The 26,197-nt window shown below is 42.6% G+C and overlaps 1 protein-coding gene and 1 long non-coding RNA gene across 6 annotated transcripts in view; both read right to left on the reverse strand.

Moving 5' to 3' along the window:
* Window positions 1-26,197, reverse strand: part of PLD1 (phospholipase D1) — a 198,841-nt gene that overhangs the window by 137,673 nt on the left and 34,971 nt on the right. Inside the window, exon 1 of one of the 5 annotated variants that reach the window (XM_082688749.1) lies at window positions 20,698-20,845. The exons of the other annotated variants lie outside the window; for them this stretch is intronic. The gene's annotated coding sequence lies outside the window, so the exon portion shown is untranslated. Of the gene's footprint in view, window positions 1-20,697; window positions 20,846-26,197 lie in introns of those variants that run through there. 5 annotated transcript variants of the gene reach the window in all.
* On the reverse strand, window positions 16,226-21,557 carry LOC309843607. Its single transcript, XR_014300246.1, has 2 exons — window positions 19,571-21,557; window positions 16,226-19,345 (listed from the first exon to the last, which is right to left on the reverse strand). It is a non-coding gene; the product is annotated as an uncharacterized lncRNA (long non-coding RNA).

The raw sequence follows: 26,197 nt of genomic DNA on the forward strand, positions 1-26,197 counted from the left end.
CACACACACACACACAGCTGGACCATAGCCCAAGATCACGATTATTGCATTTGGATTTCTGATTTGTATGCAAAATGCCTTTATAGCCCAACCTTCTACTTAGGTTCTACTAATTTGCTACTGTCTGGTCAGTTGATTCCTGGGGATCGAGCCTCAGTCTGATCAGACCTCTAGAGTCAACTACCAATGCACAGAAGCTAATAATACAGAGGAAAATGTTGAACTGTACCATGAGGATACAGTCAGCAAAACCCAGCCCACAGGCAACTCTACAGGTCAAACAGGTTGGGGTTTTATTCAAGAAAAATTACAAGGAAAAGAAAAGGATGCAAGAAAATCTGTAGATTAAAACTGGTTCAAAATACATATCAAATAAGAAAATCATAAAACAAGCAAAATTAAACCCTAGCATCTGGGGATGCACACTCACGTGATAAAACTATGAAGAAACACAAAAAGAGTGATTACTTTGGGGGTCAGGGGACTGGCACTGGGGTCGGTTTCTGAAGTGGCTGGCACAGTTCCTTCTCTTGATCTGAGTGACTAGTTACATGGGTGTTTGATTTATAGCTATGTACTAGCCTGTACACTGGGCCCTGGTCATTCCCCCAACCTGTGCATTCCCCTGTCACTCTAAACACCCCTCCTCCTCCAATTCTCTGCCTGCTGAGACCTTCCACATTCCCTCTTACTGAAACTTTCCAGGCTCTCCCCAACCCATCCCCTGAAGGCAGAGATAGCCTTTCTCTGGACTAAGCTTTGCATCATCTGGTTTCTACGTTTCTGGTGGCACTTGTAACTCAGAGGTCTGGGGGCAGGCCTCATGTCGTCTGTGATATTGTCAACTCTTGGGCACGGGAAGCTCAGTCATTCCCACAGATGAGCACAGTAATCAATCAAAAGATTTTTCCAAGTTAGATAAACAAACTAAAAACAACAATAACCAAAAAACTACTAGTCGATTAAAATTAAAACTGGGATGAAAACTTTGAATCCACCAGGTTTACTGGCTCACAAAATCCCCATCTCCCTTAAGATTCCATAGTCTATAGTCACTCACTCCTTTGACTTATCTGCAACCAGTGTACAGAACTTGGGTCCACCGGCTTACGAGCAGAGGCCCTTAATCTTGGATCTGCCACTTAGAGGTCTTGTAACCAGTAACCTCTCACTTTACTTATATTACTCTGGGCCTCTCCAAGCGTCAGTTCTGTCATCTATAAAATGAGATGAATCTTAAGGATCTAAGAAAGTACTTAACCCAGCACCTGACACAAAGCAAGAACCCAATACATCATCGATTGTAGAACTGTAATTGCCAACTATGAGTATTGTTAATGGGAAAGGTATATCAATCATCAAACATGGCCGCTCTAGCCAAGAGAAGTGACGAAATAAAACCCCCTAAAAGACATGTTTCCTAAATGCCAAGCAAACCATGGGAAGTAGAAAACTCAGTGCATCTGTCATTCCTTTGGTCACCATCATACAAAGTCAAACATTTTTTGCTAAAGTGAAGTTGTCTGTTTGTGTCACGTTCATTCTTCCTGAGCTGGGAGCTCCTTGGAGACCTTGAATGACCATGTCTTGAACTTGTGTGTCTGGACTCCCTAGTCACAACCCCATGGCCAGCATCGCTCTGGGAGCATAGCCACGGTCTCCTCTGAGCCTCTGCAAAGCCTGACTTCTTCTCACCTCCCACTTTAGGGGCTTCACACTCCTTACCATCTCTGAAAGATAGCAATTGTGATCTGCCTTATACCTTTAGCATTTGTTGAGAAGAAATGGACTGAATGAACAAGTAAATTACACTATCAATGGGTACTATTTTGCTTTGCATGTAGGTGTGTGTGTGTATGTGTATAAAAAGAGGAGCTGATACAAGTCTATTCAATAAACCTGTAGCACGCGTATTTGGTAGCAGCCCCTAAGTAAGAACTGAGGCTACAACCTCGGGACAGACGAAACCAATGGATAGAAAACTCGGTGGGTGCCATCTAGCACACGTGATGATCTCGCCATCATTTTGTCCAACCTCCTCCCATGCACGAGAAGGCAAAAGCCCTGGGGGCACACAGAGGAAGCAGAGGCGAGTCTAGAACTTGGGTCGCTTGTGTTCCGCGCATGCGCACATCAGTCTGTTTCTGGGCCAGCATGTTCCCACAGAACAGCTTTGACTGTGACCAAAACGTGTAAGAAGAATGACCCGACAGGCAGGATAAACTGCTTTGGTCTCAGCTGCGGCCAGATTCTGCTCGGGAGGTGTGGACGCGCTGCCAGCCTCGCAGGAAAAGAACGAGTTTGGGATTGCTCAAGGAACCGCCTCTCCCCTGCTTCTCGTTAAGGAACAGAATTTTCTAGTGACACCTGACTCTGCGACATCCCTGAGCATCAAAGGCACATGGGTTGCATCAAGGCTAACAAGAAAAGGCCAACAGAAGGATGCGCGGCCAAACTGCAGTGCAGGGGACAGAGGCAGCGAGGACCACGCAGACCCGCGAACCTTCGCGCCCTCCGGTCGCGCGGCGCTGCCTCTGCGGCTTCTCAAGCGGCTGGGGACCGTGGTCATTCCCTCAGCAGCTGTGCACTGGGCAACCACGATGCGCTGGGCTGCGGGAACACAAAATGACCTCCTGTATTCTACTTTATTGTGAAAAGAGGGACTCGAGGGAAGGCACCCTCTCATGACGCCTCACCTTCCTCTCTGTATTTACCTCCTTCCCATCAACCCCAGAAGCAGGCCCCTCTTCCCGGAACCCATCTCCTGCCCATACTGCTTTTGAACTCTTTTTTCCATTCATCAAGTGCCTTATCAACCTTGCTGCCCTCAGATTTCTTCCTACCATCACTGAAAACATCCTGAAGCACTTCATTTACACATCTGTTCCCTTCTACTTCTCATATATCTTATGCTGTGACTTCATAGTCAAGCTTTGGAAGGTATTGTGTTTTCCCTGCTCAGCTGGACTGAGCCAAACACTCCCCATGCTCTCCAACTTCTCAGCCTCCCAGAAGGCTGCTCCCTCTACAGCTTTGCCTTCCTCCAACTTCCTTCTTGGCCTGATTAACTCTTTACTTTCAGGCTTATCACAGGGGCCACCTCCTCCAGGAAGCCTCCCATGACCTCCCAGTCTGTTTCAGAGGCCTCTCCTCAGTGCTTCTACAGCATTTAGGGGAGTCCACTGAGAAGACTTTTTTTCCACTTAGCCTCTGTCTCCTCGAAAAGATTCTCAGTTGCCTGAGGAGAGAGGTAATCTCTAGATTCCCAGTTCCTCATGTGTTCTAGACTCTGAGTAACTATAGACCAACTGAGGAATAAATATGAATAAGACTTAGAACAACTCACAATATGAGCAAAACAGAGAACATGTGCATAATGCTTTCCAGATTACAAAGCATTTTTCACAAATACATCTTACTTGATTTTCCTCGTTCTACAAGCAAACTATTATTTCTTACCCTCTTTGCAGCTGAAAAAGCAATGAGTCAAAATGATTATGAGGTCTGATGAGGGTCATACTGTGTAAGTAGTAGCTCTGAGGTTCAAATCATGACTCCTGAACTTCATATTCCTTGCTTTGTCCATTCCCTAGAAGCTAATGTCTTCATATTCAGAGGTGCACAATACTCTATAAATATACTCTCCTTATCAAGCCTGATATCTGGAAATTTTTTCTACATGCCTCGTGCCTAACCAAACTACTTAACAGAAGGGAAATAAATGGATTTTGTATAATCTTAACAAAACAAATAAATCTAGAAAAAGAAATAAGGCCAGAGCAATAGAGATATCATTTCCATCTTCCCTCGGTGGGATGGATGAACATCCATGATGAGTGGCATCCTATCTTCCCCAAACCTGCAAAGCATCCCAAATTTAGGGCTCACGATGAAATGGCCGCAGATCTGCCCTGTGACTCATTCAATGTTAAAACCAGGTGGCCGTCACTTTTTTTTGGTCAAACAGCAGCAAAGACGACTTGTCTCCAGGAACACCTTTGACACCCAGCAACAACCACATCTCCGACAAGCCATTCCCGTTCCCTCAGCGCATGCCGGGCCTCATGACCCCTGTTCATCCAGCTGACAGCACCACGTCCATGACTCTAACTCCCCTATTGCTGAAAACCTCTCCTTTCGGGTCCCACTGTCCTTCTGCCACAGTCACTGGGAAAACCAAAACCTGGGCCAACCCAACTCTCTACCTTCTTGACCCCTTCCCCCAAGGTCTAAACACAGGCGCAGAAAAAGCATTCAACTGCACGGACTCCAACCTCAGCTGACTCTCTCCTGCTATCTCTCTCTCACTCCTGTTTCAAGGAAAACAGCTTTAAAAAGTCATCTACTTGCTCCTTTGTATATCATCACTCCTCCCTCATTCTTCAACCTACTGTACCTGGCTTCCACCTCAACACCCTGCCAGCATTCACCAAAGTTCATAACCACCTGCATATTGTGCAATCCAAAGGACACCTCCCCATTCTTGTTTTCATTTAACTTTCTGTTGCATAATCCTTACCTCCATTCTTCTTGACTCCCTACTTTCTCTCGGCTTTCATGCTCCCACATCTTTCCAGTGGTCCTCCTCCTTCTCCAGCCACTGAGATGGAATGTTCTTTGAAAGCTGTTCTTCTGCTCAATATTTACATGCTAATATTTTTCAGGGTCCTATGATCCTTTTTTCCCCACTCTCCCCACCTCTCAGGGTGATCCCATTCATTCTAAGGGTTACAATATGTGCTGAGGTTTCCTTTTGTTGGGGGTTTCAATGGCTTCCTAGTGACAACACCATTGAGTACACTCCTTTCCATGGAATACATGCCTCTGCCTCTTCTGGAAGACGGGGAGCTTCCTGAAGGCAGAAACCAATCTCTGCATTCCCGGTGGCCAGTGTCTACGAGGCTCTCGAGAGCGATTTCCAGCCTACTCTTTCTCCTAAGCTTCAGATCTATATGTCTCTCTGCCTGTGAACTTTCCCATTGGGTGAACTTATTATGCTCAAATTAGAATTCATCATCTTCCAAATACCAAAACATTTCCTAGTCCTATATTTCTTTCCTGAATGAACTGGAAACATCATCTACAGCTGCATAAACTGAATCCTGGAACTCATCCTCAGCAATTATCTTTCCCTAATTCTCTATTCCCAATCAATTAAAAAGTCCCACCAAATTCTATGTACCTCTTCAATATAACCATATTTTACATCCATAATCATGGCAGGTTGAGGAAGTTTTAAAAAAGGTACAGTGTAGCTGGTATTGGGTCAAAGCAGGTGATTAAGGCATTTAGATTTAATCTCAAAGTCGCTACCCACCACCTCCCATTCCCTTCCCTAGACGCTGGAGGCCTAGAGCTAAAAGGCATTCAATGATACTAAGCTTGGGCTGCCCCCAAACAGAATTTTGTAGGAAAAGTAACATCAATTTCAATTGATTACTTTTTTATTAGCCAGCTAAACAATGGCGTTCTTCCACAAATAATAAAATACTGAGCTGAACAGAAAACTGGTTCTGCTCTGCTTATGAAGTCACTGCAGAAAACAACGACTTCCAGACAAGCTTCTGCCATGGGGAGTGATGCCTTCCTGGGACCATCCGAGTTCGGTTTGGTCACACTATAAAATCAATGCAATATTTCAAGTAAGCAAGCCAAACTGGATGTGTGTGGAGGGTGAGGTCTGCAGGAAGGAAGGACAGAGGAGTAATGAGAAACATGCCAGGCTTAATAAACACATAGTTGACAGATGATGATTCATCATTAAAATGGCACTAATACAGAGTTAATTAAAAGCCGCAATGTGATCAGGAAGAGCCTTCAGTTCGTCGCTTCCACAAACTCATTGTTATGGCCCCTTTGTATGTCCCAAACTGTAAGTAGTATGAAGATTCATTAAAGGAATGGTAATATGAAGGGGTTTGGGCTCCATTGTAGAAAGAGGAAAGAAAAACGTATGGCAAAAATCTGCAAAGATGACTCTGAATATATGAAAATCTTTGAACTCTACAGTTCAAGTGGGTGAATTTTATGGTTTGTGAATTATAACCCAATGAAACTGTTGATTAAAAAAAATCTGAAAAGACATGGAAATGGAAAAAAAAAGACACAAAATCATAAAGAGTTGTAAAAATCGATCAACACGTATCAACACTCAGCGGGAGAGCAGGGAATTTTCCTTGATCCTACAGAGGAAAAGCCAGTGCAAAACCACTTCTACATTTCTTACAACAAAAACAGACCAATTGCTATTTATAAGCGGAAAGACACAAAGGAAAAAGCCATCGTCCAAATACTTAAAGAAAGCAATCTGTCTGCACCTATGAAGAACATTGCTCAGATTCTATTGTTTCCGCTATCTGGGAACTGCTCAGTGAGATGATCATGTTTTCACAAACACAACAGTCACATTGAAAGTTTCTGCCAAACCAGTACCTTTTTCAAAAAATCACAAGAGTATGTACCACACACATACACACAAACTATTGTAAGCTCAGAAAAAGCATGCACTCTCAGGTTACTAAAAAAACAACTAAAGAAAAGATAAATTCTGAGTCAGTGATCTTTCCTCTCCTAAGAAATGTAGTAGTGATAGTGAAAAGTGGAAATACCCAGATCCCCAAAGGCACACATGGAATTGTGCTGGGTTGTTGGCTCGTTGAAAAAGAGGCAGGGTGTGTATTTTTCTTAGTCTGTATTAGGAAAACAAGTTAGGTCATGCAAAGACCTTTTGAAATCACTTTAAAAGGTAGATACCAAAATGGAGGGCAGATGTATGCTCAGAATTTGATCCACCAGAATAGAAACTGATACCACTCCTTCTCCACCCACCAAGCAAAATAATTCAGCAGGTAAAAAACAAAGCAAAAGCCGATCCTTCAACTTCTGTCCTCGCAGATAACTCGTGCAAACCCAAGGAAACCAAACGTAACTTACTTTTGGTTTTAAAAATTAGAACATGTTGAAACCACTGAGATTCAGTGTATGGGTTCCACTTAATCAAAGTAGTCTGAAACCAGGTTTGCTTTAACGTAGCTACACATCATAAAAAATAGCCAATGAGGGAGGGACATCTGGGTGGCTCAGTTGGTTAACCATCTGCCTTCAACTCAGGTCATGATCCCAGGGTCCTGGGATCAAGTCCTGCATCAGGTTCTCTGCTCGGTAGGCAGACTGCTCTCCCTGCCACTGTGCCTACTTGTGATCTCTCTCTCTCTCTCCGTGTCAATGCTTTCTGTCTAATAAAATCTTAAAAAACAAAAAAGAAAGAAAAGAAAAAGAAATAGCCATAAGCACAAAGAATTAAGCAGGAAGGGCACTGGGCCTGGAGCCAAAAATTTTAGATCTAATCTCATCTCCAGGGACTCCCAAATAATTGAATCCCAATTCAATCCCAAATGAAATTAAAGAGTTGCCTTTTACTCTTTACATACCTATCTGGACATGCCAGGCATGCAAGAAATGTTCAATAAATGCTTTCTGAATTATTACTACTAATAACCACTAATAGCAAGCACTTCCTAAGCACGTCTATACATTTTATCATTTAATCATCATGATAATGTTACACATAGGTTTTCAGATATCTGCCTGTCACGAATTCAGAAACTAAGGTTTAGAGAAATCAGTGATCTGCTCATGTGATTCAAGTGTTGGAGGGCAGAGGGAGGGCTGCAGGTCCCAAGCTGCTTTATTATTATTTTTTTTTTAAGATTTTATTTACTTATTTGTCATAGAGAGAGAGAGGGAAAGGATGAGCACAAGCAGGGAGAGCAGCAGGTAGAGGGAGAAGCAGGCTCCCCCCCTAAGCAAGAAGCCCAAGGAGGGGCTTGATCCAGGACCCTGAGATCATGACCTGAGCCGAAGGCAGACATTTAGTGGACTGAGCCACCTAGGCTGCCCAGGTCCCAAGCTTCTTCATAATGTGCACTGTTGCCTCTCTGAACTCAGCTGGGCACCCATCAAAGTAATCACAGTCATCAATGAACATCTGCGTCTCCTCCATGTAATGTTTATTTTATCACCCAGCCTTTCCCACCCGCTATCTCCCTGGGAGCACTGACAGTGAAAACCTTGGGATTTCTGTTATTCAAAGTGTGGTCCATGGACAGGAAGCAAGGGCACCTCCCTGAAGATGGTTGGAAATGCAGAATCTTTGCCATACCCCAGACACAGAATTTGCATTTTTTAAAACATTTTATTTCTATATTTGGAGGGGGGCCCGGGGTGGGGGAGAGAGCACAGAGGGAGATTGAGAGGGAGAAGTAAACACCCCATCAAGCAGGAAGCCCAAGGTGGGGCTCCATCCCAGGACCTGGGATCGTGACCTGAACAAAAGGCAGCGGCTTAACTGACTGAGCCACCCAGGCACCCCTCAGAATTGGCATTTTAACAAGATCCCAGGAGATTCAAATGGACCACAGTTTGAAAGACACTGGTTTAGACTACTCCAAAGTGATCTATTACTTTAATGACAGAAAGAAGGGAGGTCTGAGAAGGAAAATATGACAGAAGGGTTCTATTCCTGAGAACAAAAGCAACTTGTCATGGCTGTATCAGGACCTCAGTTCACTTGGATAGTGGCACAGGGATACTGCAGAGGACCTTGAAGGATCCCCAGGAAACTGCTAATAGAGGCAAGAGCTGAATCTATAAAGGTGTACCTGTAGTCCCACTACTTTCTAAAATTTCCTAACCTGCATCTCTACAGGTCTCTAGCATGTAGCAAATAAAAATACATGAAGTCTTCAGCAAACCCTGAACCACTCATCAGTGATAAGGCGTATTGTGGCAAAGAGTAGGACTGTGCTGTGGACTGATGAAACTCAGTATCTGTAAAACTACCTTCCTACACAATCCAGGGGTCACTTCTTATCAACGCAGCTTTGACACATTTTTTTAAACATAACACTGACGTCAACTTATGTCTGAGTTATACTTGACTTAAACGAGTTATTCCAATATGGTACACAGTTTTCTTGTAGGCACAACTACATTTGTAGACACCAAGCAGCTTACATTTTTTAGCCAAGAAGTGCAGGACAGTAATGGTCCTTTTGCAAGACATAGGAGTTATGCTGGGCTCAGAGTCAAAATCTAAAGAAGCATCTGTTGGAGTTAATTTTTACTCAAAGTTTCTTACCTGTTTAAACCAAGTTATGAAAGCCAAATACTCCACAGACATAACTATAACTAAAGGTGGCCTTCATAGAAGGTAGATGTATATTTGGTTTTTTAATTCCCATTTTTATTTTTTTTTAAGATTTATTTATTTATTTATCTGACAGAGATCACAAGTAGGCAGAGAGGCAGGCAGAGAGAGAGAGGAAGGGAAGCAAGCTCCCTGCTGAGCAGAGAGCCCGATGCGGGACTCGATCCCAGGACCCTGAGATCATGACCTGAGCCTAAGGCAGCGGCTTAACCCACTAAGCCACCCAGGCGCCCTTAATTCCCATCTTTAAAATAAAAAAATAGTGTGTCTGTTTCCTAGTCTCAAGTCTATAATTCCAGGAGATAAGACACTACACTGTGTATAGATAGAAATTCTTTCTCCTTTCTATCCTTTTTGTCATTTCAAATCTCGTAGGCAGGTGCTTTTCCTTAAAACCTTCACTTATACATTCTAGACACTCTATTTCCTGTGTTCATCTAGAAAGAATGAACAACTAGAGGGACACAGGGGTGGCTCCGTGGGTTAAGCCTCTGCCTTCAGCTCAAGTCGTGATCTCAGGGTCCTGGGATTGAGTCCCGCATTGGGCTCTCTGCTCAGCAGGAAGCCTGCTTCCCCCTCTCTCTCTGCCTGCCTCTCTGCCTACTTGTGATCTCTGTCTGTCAAATAAATAAATAAAATCGTTTAAAAAAAAAAAGAAAGAACGAACAACTAGAAAGGACTTTTTGCTAATTAATCATTCAGATATCTCCTAGAAAGTTTGCAAGACATTCCTCCTTCAACCACAATGGATCTATAAAAAAAAAACTGCTTTTTGAATTGCCAACCCACTCCTTCTCTTACCGTCATGATGATCCTCTGGATTCAGGGATTTTCTATGAACTATACCAACCAACCCAGGATTTTATAGCAAAAGAAAAGGAAAGTCGTGAGCATGCTCAAAGTCAGAGGGAAAGTGGGAAGCAAAGTTTGGGGGCAGCGTGTCCCCCAGGGATTCTGACTCAGAGTCAAGTCCAGAGGCCACAGAAACAGGGAGGCACATATTAACCACAAGGGAGCACTGACAAGGCAGCTCACAGGCCTGAGTCAGCCTAGGATGGGCATTTCAGGGAGCCTGGAGACAATCAAATGCAGGAGTTTCCCACAACAGATCCAAATTCCCAGTCCCAGTGAGACCAGCAATGGATTGTATTTTAAAATTCTAACAATTGTGCTAAACCAACCGCATTACTGATAGCATTATTAAGGAACACATCACTTTGAAGCATACCTAAGTAATGTGTCTCTATAGCCACAAAAACCATGGATATGCTCTGATCTGGTAACCATACTCTAAAGTAGGAGGACAAGAACATACAGTAAGTTATTCACTGCTAAGGATAAATGCAGACATCTGCATTTAGGTTGAAACATACTGACAAGTTCAGGCTGGGGTTGCCTGGACTGACAGCTGTTTTGTGAGAAAGCCCTGGGAATTGGAGAGGAGCCAACTTCACCTTGAGCTCCTTGGGAGAGAGATTTTTTATTGATTTATTGGAAAGAGAAACAGAGAGACCATGGGCCAGGGGAGGTTGCAGAGGGACAAAAGTGCCCGACTCAGGGCTCGATCCCAGAACCCTGAGCCAAAGTCAGACATTTAACCGATGAGCCACCTGGGGGCACTGACTAGAGCATTTTATATCACATTCAGTGTGATGGTATTTTCTTTCCTCTCTTTCCCCTGAAAAGCTGAAATTTAACTGATGATGTATCTTGCCATGAGCAGTATCTTCAAATCAAGGAAATACAACAGTAATCCTGACCTTAGCATTGTGAAGATTAAGTGCCATAACCTATTTAAGTCTCTTTGGCACATTGCCTTGAAATATAACAACTGTACCAAAAAAATGGCACATGTTAATATTGGTATTTTTATGATCTGATGCATTCTTAGGATACATTAACAGAAGAGTAGTATCCAGGAAAGCAGCCGATAATCCCAGCCTGCCACTCAAGTCTACAGTTGGTGTGCCTCGTTCAATCTGAGGACCTCAGCACAACAAGGACAAACCATGGCCACTCAGAGAACAGGGACCAGGCTAGAAAAGAGTCTGCAAAACATGGTATTAGGAGAAAGGGTCAAGGGTGCCTGGGTGGCTCAGTCATTAAGCGTCTGCCTTTGGCTCAGGTCACCATCCCAGTGTCCTGGGATTGAGCCCCACATCGGGCTCCCTGCTCGGTAGGGAGACTGCTTCTCTTTCTCCAACTCCCCATGCTTGTGTTCCCTCTCTCACTGTGCACCAAATAAATAAATAAATAAATCTTTAAAGATAAAAAAAGGAGAAATGGTTGAAAGAATCAGAGGTTTTTAGGCTGAAAAAAATGAGAATCCTCTCGAACAAGTAGATGTTTCTTCTGTGGATCCAGTGGATGGAGCTGAAATACAAGGATGGTTATCTCTAGAGGCCCATGTCACATCAACATACAGAAGAACCTTCTAAGGGCTCCCTAGGACAGAAAGGCCCTGGGAAGCAGAAAGCTTCCTAAAACCGGAAGTAGGCCACCAGTGCCTCAATGGCACCGCATCAGTATGCTCTAGAAAAGTCTTCTTCTTGGTCTCATGGCTGCACTTTGTGTCCACTTCAACTCTAGAATTCTCTGCCTCGGTCTTCTTCCTCCAGACCTAGGTCAGATGTCTGGGGCCCACTCAGAGCAGCAGTGGCACCCTAGGCTGCCACCCATGCGGGCTCTTTTCCTAGGGAAAAGCTAGTACAAATATGGCCAAAAAGTCAATGGAGAAGGCAGATGCACTGGGATGACTGGTTAATACCAGTTCTATCTCATGTTCTTCTAATGAAGAACATCCACAGGAGGTGGGGACTCAGTCTGAAGAGAGAGGACTGGTATATTCAAACTCAAATGGCAAGAGGCAGAGCTCCACGGTCCACACAGAGAAGTAAGAAGTCTAGCTCTCAAAGAAGGCATTCCACGGCTCCTGAGACTGGGTCCCACCAGCCCTGCACCTGTTATAGGTAAACTGTCCCAGCTAGGGCCTAATGAATTCATTTAAGACGCACACCAGTTTTCTGAATTACAGCAAACCTGGGTGAGATCTGCATTCTTTCTTCCAGACGCAGACCAACTCCCTTATTGCCGCAGTTACATATCTTCTCTTAAGTTAACCCTCTCTCCATGCTTAAAGGAAAAACTCCCTACTCTGTGAAAAAGTGTTACGATCTCAAATTAAAACAGAATTATGACTTTGGACTGTATCTTCTTATCAGCATTTACTTGAATACTGGCATGAAACTTCCTGTGAACTTTGTGACTCAATCACATTGTCAACGTCATTATCATTTTATCTAAATCTTCCGGAGCAAAGGTATGGGTATCAGCTTTGCCCAATACACAAGGAAGCACCTCACTTGTATCAGGCAATCAGTGGATAATTTCAACAAGTGAAAATGAATGGCACAGTAGCCAACCAAATGAATGGCGCAGTAATCAACAGAAACCAACCTCCAGTCGGCTTCCCAAAATGATGCTACTTTTGGTCCAAGGAAAGCCACGGGCTACAGCTTTTTAGTTTTCTAACTCAGCCTTCAGTTAATCAAAATCTATCTGCACATCTTTCGTCCAAATACATTTATAACCAATAGCTCTGTAAAATCAGATACAGTTAGCAATCCACAAGGATGTAAGATCAAATTTCTCTCTGCCACTGTATCAAGGCGTTACCCCATGTCCAGTGCAGGGGCGGAGTTTAGGAGCACAAAGGTCAATAGCTCTCTGACAGGGGGGTTCACAGTGCAGGGGTAGAGACAGACTTGTAAGAGCTGATTTGCAGAGTGTGAAGAGAAGTGTAGGGGAGCCCAGAGGAGGACGTGCTCAGTCTGGGGCCCAGGAAGGTTACTGCTGGAAAGGCACATCGGAGAGGACTCTGAAGACTGCTTCAGAGTTCACTCTGCATACTTGAACAGAACGCATTCCAGGAAAAAGGAAAAGTTGCAGCATATATATATATATATACACACACACATACATACACACACACACACACACACACACACATATATATATATATATATATAATCTAAGGAACAATAAAAAATATATAATCCAAGGAACTATATAATCTAATAACTATATAACAATAAAAAAAAAAAACCACAGGTTTGAGCAAGAGAATGATAATTGTCTTCGGATATCGGAGGGACTGATTAGATGCCTGCTTCTCTGTGTAGAAAATATTATGAAAACTGGGGGGAGGGGAACCTATGAGAGTGTACAGTTTGGTTTATAATGTCTAAGAGCATTCTAAAAAAGAATTATTAACAAAGAAAGTGGTTGCCTTAAGTAGGCATGTTTACACAATAATTATACAGTTTTGGAGTCCACTTGGGCTCTAATTCTAGCTTAACTCATAGGAGTGCTTAAAAGTTGCTATACACATTGTGAGATGGTGTGCTCACCTTGACATTGTGAGTTCCAACACCACACCAAGCTGGCATCTATGGCAAGGTGCTCTGCATGGCATAGGAAGGTGGACTGGAAACCACTGAAAGGTTCCTCCAGCAGGAGCTCTCTCCAATGGTCTCTGCCCACTTCTATCTGATGTTACTCCCTCTGCTCAAAACCCGCTACCTAAATCTCAGCTATCGTAACTACTGTTATTACATCTTCTTCTGATATTATCTTTCTACTAACTTGATCATCCTTGGTTTTGTCTTATTCCTGTGTGTGTGTTTAATAGTAGGCAAATTCTCTTGCAAAGCCTACTCAAATCCTTAGGAGGGCACAAATAAAGTTATTGGAAAACAAAGTATAATAACATTCTATAGTTAATTATAAATGACACTAGGAACAACAGTAGCTAATGTTCACTTAACCCCTATGAAGCTTCAAGTTCTACAGCAGGCCTTTTATATATATTATTTCATTCCATTCTCACAAGAATCCTACAAGGTAAGTACTTACATTTTAGTCCTCGTTTTATAGATTAAAAAAAAAATTAAGTCTTAGCAAAGTCTAGTGATTCATTCAAGGTCCTGATTAGTAAGCAGTTATCTATTCTAACAATTTTGCAAAACAGTCTGCAACAATCTCATACTAATGGATAGGTACTCCCATATAGTTTATAAAATTTGAATACCGAATATTTCAACACAGATCTTAAATATAGGAACTCCAGAAAACACAAATGAGTGACTTAATCAAATAAACAGGTGACAACCTGAGTTCATTTTGCCTCAATTTCCTAGTTCAAGACACTACTGATTTAAAAAAGGGCCCTTAGAGTGACCAGGTCATGTTTACTTAAGTCATCCTTGAGCATCAAATTAAAATTCCCAGCTTTCGGGGCACCTGGGTGGCTCAGTGGGTTAAAGCCTCTGCTTTCGGCTCAGGTCATGATCTCAGGGTCCTGGGATCGAGCCCCACATCGGGCTCTCTGCTCAGCAGGAAGCCTGCTTCCTCCTCTCTCTCTGCCTGCCTCTCTGCCTACTTGTGATCTCTGTCTGTCAAATAAATAAATAAAAATCTTTAAAAAAAAAAAAAAATCCCAGCTTTCTCACATAAGTGTCCTGAGTAGGCAAATCTAGAGAAACAGATGGTTACCTTGGGCTAGAGGAGGAAAAATGGGGGCAAAAGAGTGAGTACAAGCCTTCTTTTTGGAGTGATGAAAAGGTTCTAAAATTACATTACAGTGATGGTTCACCTCTGTAAATACACTAAAAACCACTGGATTGTACACTTCTAAGGGGTTAATTTTGTGATATGTAAGTTATACGATATAATAAAGCTGTTAGAAAACAGTTTCCAGGGTTCAGTATCAAGTGATCTCTAGTCACTCCACGTGGCTGCTGTCTTCCAGAATAAACATGAAAACCAGATGTTTTGATGATGAGAATAAAGACCATGCCTGTGAGGCCGGTGAGTTTTCTTTGGAAGCAGTAGTCGGCATTCATTACTCAAATGCCATTAGGTAAGTAGTGACTGGTATTTGCTCTTGACTTTTACCAAGCCAGAAAGAATGGAAATATAATTTCATTCATCATTACTAAAATGCTTTTAAGTGTACAGAATGAAATATAGGAAATAACAGCAACTGGGGCACCAAAGGACCTCAAAAGGCCCAAAAGACTCTGAGTCAACTAGAACCTTGTGGCCTTGGGGACTCCATCATTCTTCAGCTATAAAATGAGGAGGGGGAACAATGAAGTCAACTCCTCTAAGACTCATTTCCATCTTTCTTATTCCAGTTGAACCATTTCTAATAAGGATCATCTCACTATGGGACTCGTCCCTTTCTAAACAGCATCAGCTGCTTTTACAACAAGCCAAGTGTCAATGAGACACACTGGAAATCCATTGAGAGTGTCTTTCCTAGACTCATGTTTCAAGTGTTTAAGTGAGCTCCCTCCCACATCCCTTATGAAATAAACTATCTACCTTAACACTGGATTGGCTAATCTATTGACTAAAATTTTAAACCTGACACATAAAATCAAAGGGCAACTTCCTATAACAATGTATAAACATAGCAAAAACAATTGTTCTCCAAAGTGAAATTATCCTGGCCTTTACAAAAATTGATCTCACCTCAAATCTAGCCCATTTCTCCCAATCTATTTTAATTTTCATTATAAAAATGATAATTTCTTCTTAAAAGGAACCTTAGATTTGCAAACTATGTGAGGAAAATTAAAATCATTCTTAAAGTGACCACCTTAAATAGATTGTGGGTGATGTTAACCTGCAATTAAACTTTGGTACATCTTGTTCTCATTTTTTTCTCTCTATGATAGTTTTTTTTTCCAAATATAATCATGTTTAAAAATATTAATATGTGGAAAAATATATAGAGAAAAGAAAATATAAACTACCAGAAATTCCCACTTTCAAATAATCCCTAAACCCCTCGTCCTTAAGGTGACCACCATTTCTGTTCTCCCTAAGCATAACACAAATAGGTATATATATATATATATATATATATATATATTTTTTTTTTAAGATTTTTTTTGACAGAGACACAGAAAGAGAGGGAACATTTGATTTCTTTTCTTTCCTTTCCTTCTCTTTAAACTTAGTTCCTTAATCTATGAGCTATGTTTTTAAACATTGTCAAAGATTCCAAACTTATCTGTCACATGTTTAAGTTTTAGCAAAACTAGACTAAGTTATCTGTCCAACATTTTCAAATGCACATTTACATTTTTAAAGGAAATACACTTCTCACAGTCTTCTCTGAGAAGAAGACTTCTTTCCACTAAGCCTCAGAAAGCCTTCAGGACTAACAAAATAACCAGAGCTTTGATTACCAGCAGGAATACAGAGGACACTCCTCATACAGGCCAAATCAAAGTGAAACAATCTGAAGATCCAAGCCTTAGTGGTTTTATTATTTTAGCTTTTTAAAGTCTCAGAACTCCAAGGTTAGCTTAAGTACAAAGTTAAAACACAGTTTTCAGCGCTGTGGGTTTACACTCCAGGTGGACCGGTCACCATTCCACCATTCATTCAGTGACACTGGGCAAAATCTGCCCCTTGCCACTGGTCATAAGCAGAACAGGTGAGAAAGCAGGGAACAAGCTCACCTCCCACCCTCAGAAAAAGAACACAAAGGACATGTCCTGCTGACAGTAGGTCAACAGAAACACCCTGGAGTACGACAAGCAACACAGATGTCAGTGTTTATATGGCTGTTTCTCATTAATAAGAAATATTGGATGGGGCGCTCCCTGCTTATGTTCCCTCTCTTGCTGTGTCTCTCTCGGTCAAATAAATAAATATCTTCAAAGAAAGAAAAGAAAGAAACGTTGGGTGATATTTCCCAAGAACATCCACTTCTCATACTAATTTTTCCCCCCACTAGAGCATTCCTCTGAGACACAACACTGTTACTGCTGTTACCTGCTACGACTTGGGATAAAGGGCATAACCTTCCCCAGGGCAGTTTCCTTCACCATAAAATGAGGAGAAAGACAACTGACCTCCTAGGGTTGTTGTGAGGAACACCTAAGAGGCTTAGGACAGGGACTGTCTGGGAAATGGTTTCCGCATTAGCAGTTGTTGTTGTTCTATTATTATTATTATTCCCAGCACCGGCTTTCCTACTCCAGCTAGGACTATCATTACCACCCTCTCCCACCAGAAATGCCGGAATGTAAAGCTTAGGTCGAGTGTTTCAGAATGAAAGGGGGAACTGGAAAGGTCCTGGTCAGATCAGCCTCAGGAGTCGTCTGTCCTCAGGCTTTGCAATCTGTCTGGGAAGTTAGTATTTACTGTCACCGTGAAACAGTGAGTGTCTCAGGTCGGAGGGACCACAATCCCTCCCCCCACCCACACCCCCATACACTTTCTGATACACCAGCACAAGATTCCTGTGCACCAGCTCCTTCAGTGAGCAGGGCTAAGCAAGGGCCCAGGGGTTACAGGACGCCTTGGTGGCTCAGTCAGTTAGGGGTCAGCCTTCCGCTCAGGTCATGATCCTGGGGTGCTGGGATCGAGTCCCGCATCGGGCTCCCTGCCCAGCGAGGAGCCTGCTTCTCCCTCTGCCTGCTGCTCCTCCTGCTCGCAAATACACTCTCTGACAAATAAATAAATAAGATCTATCAAAAAAAAAAAAGAACCCTGATTCCAGGGGTTAGGTGTGAAAAAGGCAGTGGTGGTCCTGCTCCCTGGAGCCTTTCTGAAAATCCCACAAAGCCTGAAACTGCAGACCAGGAGCCAAAACCTCCCCAAACGGGCACCGTGAAGATCCAGACCAGGGGGTATAATGCGAGCCACCAGGGACATGAACGGATTTATCGAGGTTCAGCAGTCAGAAAGCGTTTCTTCTAAGATCACCTTTCCTCCTACATACTCATTTCTTTCCTCTGAGTGCCTACCTTCCACAGTCAGTCAGTGCTCCCATGCTTGGGGCGGGGGCCAATTCATACTAACACCATGTGTCTAAAGATTTGTCTCCAGCCTTGAAACTCTCAGTGTTTGTCAAAGAAAATAAGGATCACGTGCTTCTGCGTCACCAGCTAGATTCGTAACATTTAGGAAACACCAAGACTACTCCGAATACCAGCAAGAAGGCAGGCTTGGTCACAAGTGATCTGCTCAAAGTTTCACTTAACATTACATGGTATGCAACAAGAAAAATACCCGCCTCTACTTGATTTCAGGCAAAAGGCAGAGGCGTAACAAAACTAAACCAGCCCAGCAAGATGAGAACAAGAATGACAGCAGGTGGTCCCGACCTAGAGTCAGGAGGAAGATCTGCTTAGACACTTCATCCTCAAATTACCATTTCTGAGCACCCTACTGTACGGTCTTTTTTTTTCTTCCCCATGTTTGCAGGAAATTATTTTAAATGAATATTCTTTGGGAAGACCCTAAAATCTGGCTTTTTAGGGAGTTTCCCCTCTTTTATATACTTGTCACATTTCTTTATTTGTGCTTCTACTCAGTAGTATTGATTGGTTCTCTCTCGTTACAAGGCTGGGAAGCCCTTGGGAACACAGAAACAGATCTCCCAGACAAAAATGAGTTTTATGTGAGCTTTTTCAGACTCTTATCTGTGCCAATTAAGGAAAATAATTAATGAGCAAAATATTCTTAACATTGTTCTTTGTTAAGTTTGTGCCTGCGGGGCTCAGTGGGTTAAAGCCTCTGCCTTCCACTCAGGTAATGATCTCAGGGCCTTGGGATTGGCCCTGCATCTGGCTCTCTGCTCAGCAAGGGGTCTGCTTCCACCTCTCTCTCTGCCTGCCTCTCTGCCTACTTGTGATCTCTACCTATCAAATAAATAAATAAAATGTTTTTTAAAAAACCACACTGTTCTTTAAAATCATGGGACAGCTATAATCACTTTGACAATCGTCTTCCTTTAAGTTTGAAATTAAGCACATTTAATATTAATAGTATAATGGTGCAAATACACAGTGAGAACATATATTAAGTTATAGCAATCTTTGCTTTTTTTCTTTCTCCTTTTCTTTGTTTTTTAATTTTTTTTTTTTTAAGCTAAAATGACCTACTGGATTTGTTGTTAAAAAAAAAGATCTACAGAGGCAGGGGCAATAACTTAACTGGACTATTGTCTCTCAGGGTATAAAGAACAATCAATTTTGTAACTCTGAAATGACATGCGGCTGTAACTTTACAACTTCAGTTTCAGCAGATAGAGAAACTGTGATCCTTAAGAAACTGCGGTCCTCGGGCGCCTGGGTGGCTCAGTGGGTTAAGCCGCTGCCTTCGGCTCAGGTCATGATCTCGGGGTCCTGGGATCGAGTCCCGCATCGGGCTCTCTGCTCAGCAGGGAGCCTGCTTCCTCCTCTCTCTCTCTCTGCCTCTCTGCCTCTCTGCCCACTTGTGATTTCTCTCTGTCAAATAAATAAATAAAATCTTTAAAAAAAAAAAAAAAAAAGAAACTGCGGTCCTCAAAGATTTTTTGAAAGTTCCTTTTTGTCTTTCTTTCCCCTCAATTTTATTTGTTTAGACAGGGAGGAACATGCAAGAACAGATCCTTTCTTAAGACACGGTCTTTCCCAGTGGGGGAATAAAGGGGCAGAATAAAGCAGCAGTAACAGAAGCGCACTTGCATTCTTTAGAAATACAAGTACATTACCTCGAAATAAGGCATACTTAACGTGAAAACAGACTATCCCGTAGAGTGTTCCAAACTTTCAAAAGTCACCCACTTTAACTACTCCTGCAGAATAATTTCACGCGGGGTTGTTTTGGTGACAATAACAAAGGTGAAACTGCTCTCTAGGTCTTTAATGAAACTAAAGAAGATACGCTCTCAGCACTTACTGCTATTCACTGAATTTCATTTTGTTATACTATTAGCAATACTTCAGTGTCTTACAGGGCACACTCCATCGTCAGTGGGATTTACTCCAGAAGTAATCTCGGATTCCGAGGAATTACATAAGAATGAAAACAGGGACAAATAAAGAAGGGACTCAGTCCAGCCGGACCCACCTGTATACTCTGCCCACATCGACAGTTACTCGTGTAGTTTATAAGGCATTCTAGAAAAACGCCAGACTTTCCAAAGAGAAAATTACAGTGATATTCGGTTCATTTTAACTATGAGAAGTAGGCCCAAGGGAAAACTGCATCGGACAATCACAAGGCTGTGAGGCACCACGGCTGTGGGCTGGACGGCAGCACACAGCTGCCTAGGGTTCAAGAAACCTACAATCAACCAGGTATAAAATCACAGTTACAAGGAGAAGATTTAACGGGGTGGGAGGGTACCCAAAGAAAGGAATTCAGAAAAAGGAACTGAAAATGCTTACAAACAAGTACAAACTACCAATCCAACACACACATGCCATTTCATCCTAGCTTGCATGTGCCTTTAATATTGCCAAACAATATATTATAAGGAGAATCCTAACCTCCAAACCTCCCCAGGAGCAACCAACTCACATTATTTTCTAAAAGAACACAGCAACGGCACAAATGCTGTGCTGACTGTCATATCGCCGGGGAGGACAGACAGAAAATCGAACACATGCAGCAGAAAGTTCAAAATGTTATTTACTAACCTGGTGCCCCTGGGAAAGTAGTCGCTTCATACTGCTCTACACAAAGAATCTTTACTATGAAACTAATCTCCAAAGCAGCTGATAGCCCAGAGGGGAGGAAGCAGGCTACCCAGGGAATCCACAAACACAAGGAAAGCAGTTTGTTCCCAACTTGGCAACTTAAGTCATAGCCAAGCCCACAAAGCACTTCAGCCTATAAGCTTTAGTAATGAACTTGAAACCACTCCCCACATGTTAAAAAGACACTGGGCTGCTGTGAGAATGAAAACCCACATAACACAATTGAGCAAAGGCTTCAGGCTTCATTTTTGAACTTGCTGCCTAAGAAAACCGTAAGGCAACACTCACTCCCTTCTCCCTCTTTGTCGTTCATTTTAAACAGGAGGAATACAGTCTCGCTGCCCTCCCCACTCCCTGCCCGCCGCCATTAGAGCCACAAAATGAATTTTACAATCTTGCCTAAGTGGTTAAGTGGTGATGATATGTACTATGATTTCATTTTACATAAGAGGGACATATGAAGTTACTATTTCTGAGAGAATCCAAGTCACATACTGTTTTCAGGTGGGGGGTAGCATTAATTAAGCCTAAAATCTCATTAATTATTCTAAAGTTCAAATCTACTTAAGTTCAAAAGGAATATTTTAAAGAACCTTCTAGGAACGCTGGGTGGCTCAGTCGGTTAAGCATCTGCCTTCAGCTCAGGTCATGATTCCAGGGTACGGGGACCAAACCTGGCATCATCAGGCTCCCTATTCAGTGGGGAGCTTGCGTCTCCCTTTTCCACTTGTGCTCCCTGGCTCTCTCTATCCCTCTGTCAAATAAATAAATAAATCTTTAAAAAAAAAAAAAAAAAAAAGAACCTTCTAACTTTTTTTTTTTTAATTTGAGTGTAGTTAACACACAATGTTACATTAGTTAGAAGTGTATACCATAGTGATTCAATATTTCTATGCATTATGCTATGTTCCCCACAAGTGTAGCTACCACCCGAGGACTGGATTGTTCTAACTTATGATTTGGATTTAGTGTCTGTAAATCTAAAAGCCACTCATAATTCAGTTTCACCATCTACACTTTGGATATCTTTAGGGAAAAAAGACTTTTTGGCAGTATTATAGTATTTTTTTTAATAGTTTAAAATGGAACTGAATAGGTTTCTCCATGGTTTCAAATTAAGAAATTTGAATTTTATTTCTCATTCTAGAAATATGCATTTGATAATTTCTTGAAGGCATTTAAATCTTAAAACAGTTCATAATGTTCCAGCACATTGCTCAAGAAATAATGAAAATCCATGCTCTGCTTTTTAACGTAACGTGTTCACAGTACCATATATACAGTCTGCTCCTAGTTTTTAATTCCAAGGACAGTTTTAATTGTCATGGCTTGCTTCCATGATTTCCACTTTGTTTAAAGAAGATCTATTTAACAAAATGGTCAAGATTACCTAACTCTGTTGTTTCTTCTACGCCAAAAGATCAGACCAAACTTTCAAGGAAAACTCGATTCACTGGCTGCCAAACAAGATTTACATGTATTGCCAATAAAATCAAGTTACTCAAAACCTGTGAAACTTAAGCCATTGGCATATAAGCACAAGAAGATCAGGCAGGAAAAACCTGGAGACTCCCTGAGATCTCACACATGCCCCCACTTGCCTCCCCCACCCACTCCCAGGACAAGATTCAACAGTTTCTCATGGGGTCACTTTAGAATGACAGGGTCAAGACAGTCACCTCAGTGAGAAAATGAGAGAAGAGGCTGACGCCTTTAAAAAGAGCCAGAACCCCACCTGGTGGCAAGACCAAGAAAACGCTGGAACAGTTAAACCTCAGGGGAAATACAACTCTGAAGCTGGAAGAAAAACAAAAAAGCAGAAAAGGATCCATTGTGAGTACATTAATGTCACACACAATGTGTGGTAAAGGTCATGGAAAGTTTTCCACCCCCCACGAGAGCAGAATATTTCTTGAGAATACGAAAACACTCATGCAAAAAATAATAATAATAATTACTATTATTATTATTATTACTCTGAAAAACATCTCTTTCACGTGGATCTGGTCTATAAACATATATAATGATTTACATTCCTGGAAAAATTCTCTGATAAGTAATATTCATCTTTCCTTTACCCAAAAAGCTGTGATAAAAATGCCTGTGAGGTCAACATCATCTCTGAAATGGAAAAAATGTGGATAAACCCCAACCTAACCAGATAAGTACTGGTGGGGCAGTGTCCATCACTCTGTTAAAAGGCTGTATCCCTAAGACTGTTCCTGTCTTTCATCAAAAGTATTTCCTTCTGGGGCACCTGGTGGCTCAGTGGGTTAAAGCCTCCACCTTCAGCTCAGGTCATGATCTCAGGGTCCTGGGATCGAGCCCCGAATCATCATCAGGCTCTCTGCTCAGCAGGGAGCCTGCTACCCACCCACCTCCACCCCCACCTGCCTCTCTGCCTACTTGTGGTCTCTGTCTGTCAAACAAATAAATAAAATCTTTAAAAAAAATGTATTTCCTTCTGCTTGATCTATTTCATATAAGTCAGCATAGTCTCCTAGAGGGAAGGGGGGTGGGGGGGATGGGTAAGTGTGGTGGTGGGTATTAAGGAGGACACAGACTGCATGGAGCACTGGATGTGGTGCATAAACAATGAATCTTGGAATGCTGAAAAAATAAAATTAAATTTAAAAAATAAAGGATTATCCATAACGGAAAAAAGTTATTTCTGCAAACAATCCATGTATAATATCAACCTCAATGGAGATAAAGAATAGTTAAATTCTGAGTTTCGAATTACACGGGAGTAATAAATGTTAGAAAAAGATAAAAGTGGAGTAAGATGTGATTTTTATTTTATTTATTTTTTTAATTTTTTAAAGATGTGATTTTTAAATAAGCCCAAGCCACACTACTGAAACTAAAACTAATAATACTAGCAGCTACTATTCAAGCTTTTACTACAAGACCTTAAGTGGTGGGCAAGGTTCTAAACTTCTTCACAAGTAGTAAATCATTTAAATCTCACCACTGTTTTCTTATACCAGTTTTATAGATGAGAAAACTGAGGACCCTAAAGGGTAAGTACCTTGCCAAACCGTGAGTGGTAAAACTGGGATGAGAACCCAAGCAGTTTAGCTCTGATGTAAATGCTCCTAACCATGTACTTTATTAATTCCGCCCTCCTGAGTGCACACCACTTGGGAAATCCTGCCAGATTCTGGGCAGATGCAAGGGAGGAGCAGACGGGAGAGAACTGTTCCACTGACAGTCCTCACGATGGTGCAGAGTGGGAAAGGCTCTGGACCCAAGAAGCCACACAACTGAGACCGGGAGGCTTCATGGCAGGCAAGCAATCACCAGCAGAGGGCACCCACATAGTCTTCCAAGGCAGAGAGGAAAATGGGGAACCATGCGGCCACTGGAGGGACCACAGGGAGGAGAAGAAAACGCTGCAAGGGCAGCAGGGGTGCTCTGATGTGGGTCTCACAGAGGCAAAGAGGCATCCGGAGAGTTTTAACTGGAGGGTGTCCAGATATGCACGTTGGAAAGATAAGTAAGGAGCCAGGCCTTGTAGAGTGAGTAGAAATTAAGAAGACGGTTCAGGTAAAGGAAGGGGCAGACCAGTGCTTTCAAATGTACAAGCTTACACTTTCCCAAGTGTTACCAAGGAGGCCGGGGCCCTGATGCCGGCAGCAGGGGTGCTCGCTAGCTCTCTTGAGGAAGCTAGGTTCAGGGCCCGAGCCACACAGAGTTTGTTGAGGCCATCCGCAGAGCTGGGAAACCGGAAGGAGGAGCAGGCTGGCGGGAGGAAGAGGCATTGCGGAGCCAAGCCCAGGAGCCAGACTTTGGAGGCGGAGCTGGAGGTCCCGCGGGCCAGCCAGGGTGGATGTGCAGGAGAGAGGTCTGGAGCTCCAGTTCCTGGCCTGCACAGAAGGGACCCAACTAGCAGACACTGTACAGAAAGGATGGAGGACTGCGGCTGGAGGGCAGCAACAGGGCACAAATGAGTCTGCCCCGGAGAGCACGGGGCATAAGAGTAAAGGGAGAAGTTTTGGATTTTTTTAAAAAGACTTATTATATATTTTAGAGAGTGTGTGTGAGCATTTGGGGGAGAGGAGTAAAAGGAGAGAAAATCCTGAAGCAGGCTCCTTGCACGGAGTCCTACACAGTGCTGGAGCCCAGGACCCTGAAATCGTGACCTCGGCTGAAGTCAAGAATCGGAAGCTCACCCAAGTGAGCCACCCAGGCACCCCAAGGGTGAGGTTTTAAGGCAAGGGGTTTCTGAAGACCTTGGACAGAATTCAGGATGGAGATGGGGAAATTGTTCGTTTTAATTTTTACTAACCTCCAGCTGAACTTGAGCGTTCCCTTCCATTACAAACATAGGCAATGATCCATAGTAAAAGGAGCCAGACCTGTGACTCGTCACAGTAGAAATCAATGGTGCCTTCATTTCACATCACAGTTATTGCAGACAACTCAAAGTATCATTTCCATGCATCAGTACATCAAATTATAGGAGTTACTACACCTGCCACTCGTTCCTGATATGTAATGTGTTAATAAAGGATATATATTATACTAGTACATAGTTTTTGGTGTATCGGTAACTGTATATCAGTATAATTGGCTTCCTTTGTAATCCAATGCATTCTAACTTTATGCATTTAAGTTTAGGCATTTAATTTTATGCATTAAACATTATTCTGAAAAGGAACTCATTAACTTTACTAGCATGCCAAAGGCACCCACAGTGCACACACAAAAGTAAAGAACATCTTGGGGCACCTGGGTAGCTCAGTCAGTTAAGCATCCAACTCTTGATTTTGGCTCAGATCATGATCTCAGGGTCATCAGATCAAGCCCCACTGTGGCAAGCTCCCCACTTGGTGGGGAGTCTGCTTAGATTTTCTCCCTCGGACCCTGCCCCTGCGCACACTCGCTCTCTCTCACGTGCGTGCTCGCTCTCTCTCTCTTTCTCTTAAACACACACACACACACTTTCTGTCTAAAATCAATAAATAAATGTTTTCAAAAAAGGAAAGAACATCTATCTGACTTAAGAGGGGAAAGAAGAAAAAAGACGGAAAGGTATTTTTAAAAAGAATTCAGTAAAGAACCTAGCATGAGATGATTCAGTATTCAAACCCAGTAGCTCTGACCTGTGTTCCTCCACCAACTGCACACCCTAAAAATACTACATAAAAATACTCCATCCCTTCATTTGCGTCAGCCAAGTGCTTTCACAAGTATCAGCTCATTCGCTCATCACAGAGATCCTGAGTAGGAAAAGTCAACCCCAAGGGCATGAAACTTCAGAGAGGTCACAACTCAGGAAGATGCCACACCTGGGGTGTGAGAAGACGCAGTATCTCTCGTCCTCACTCTATGGGGTTGCAGCTGGGAGCCCAGAAGACTGTGTGAAATCGATGCCTTTTATCAGATCAGCTAGAACCTGACCCAGAGAAGAGAGGAAGGGAATAGTGAGTGCCGA

The sequence above is a fragment of the Mustela nivalis genome, assembly GCF_964662115.1.
Source record: "Mustela nivalis genome assembly, chromosome: 1".
Taxonomy (NCBI): Eukaryota; Metazoa; Chordata; class Mammalia; order Carnivora; family Mustelidae; genus Mustela; species Mustela nivalis.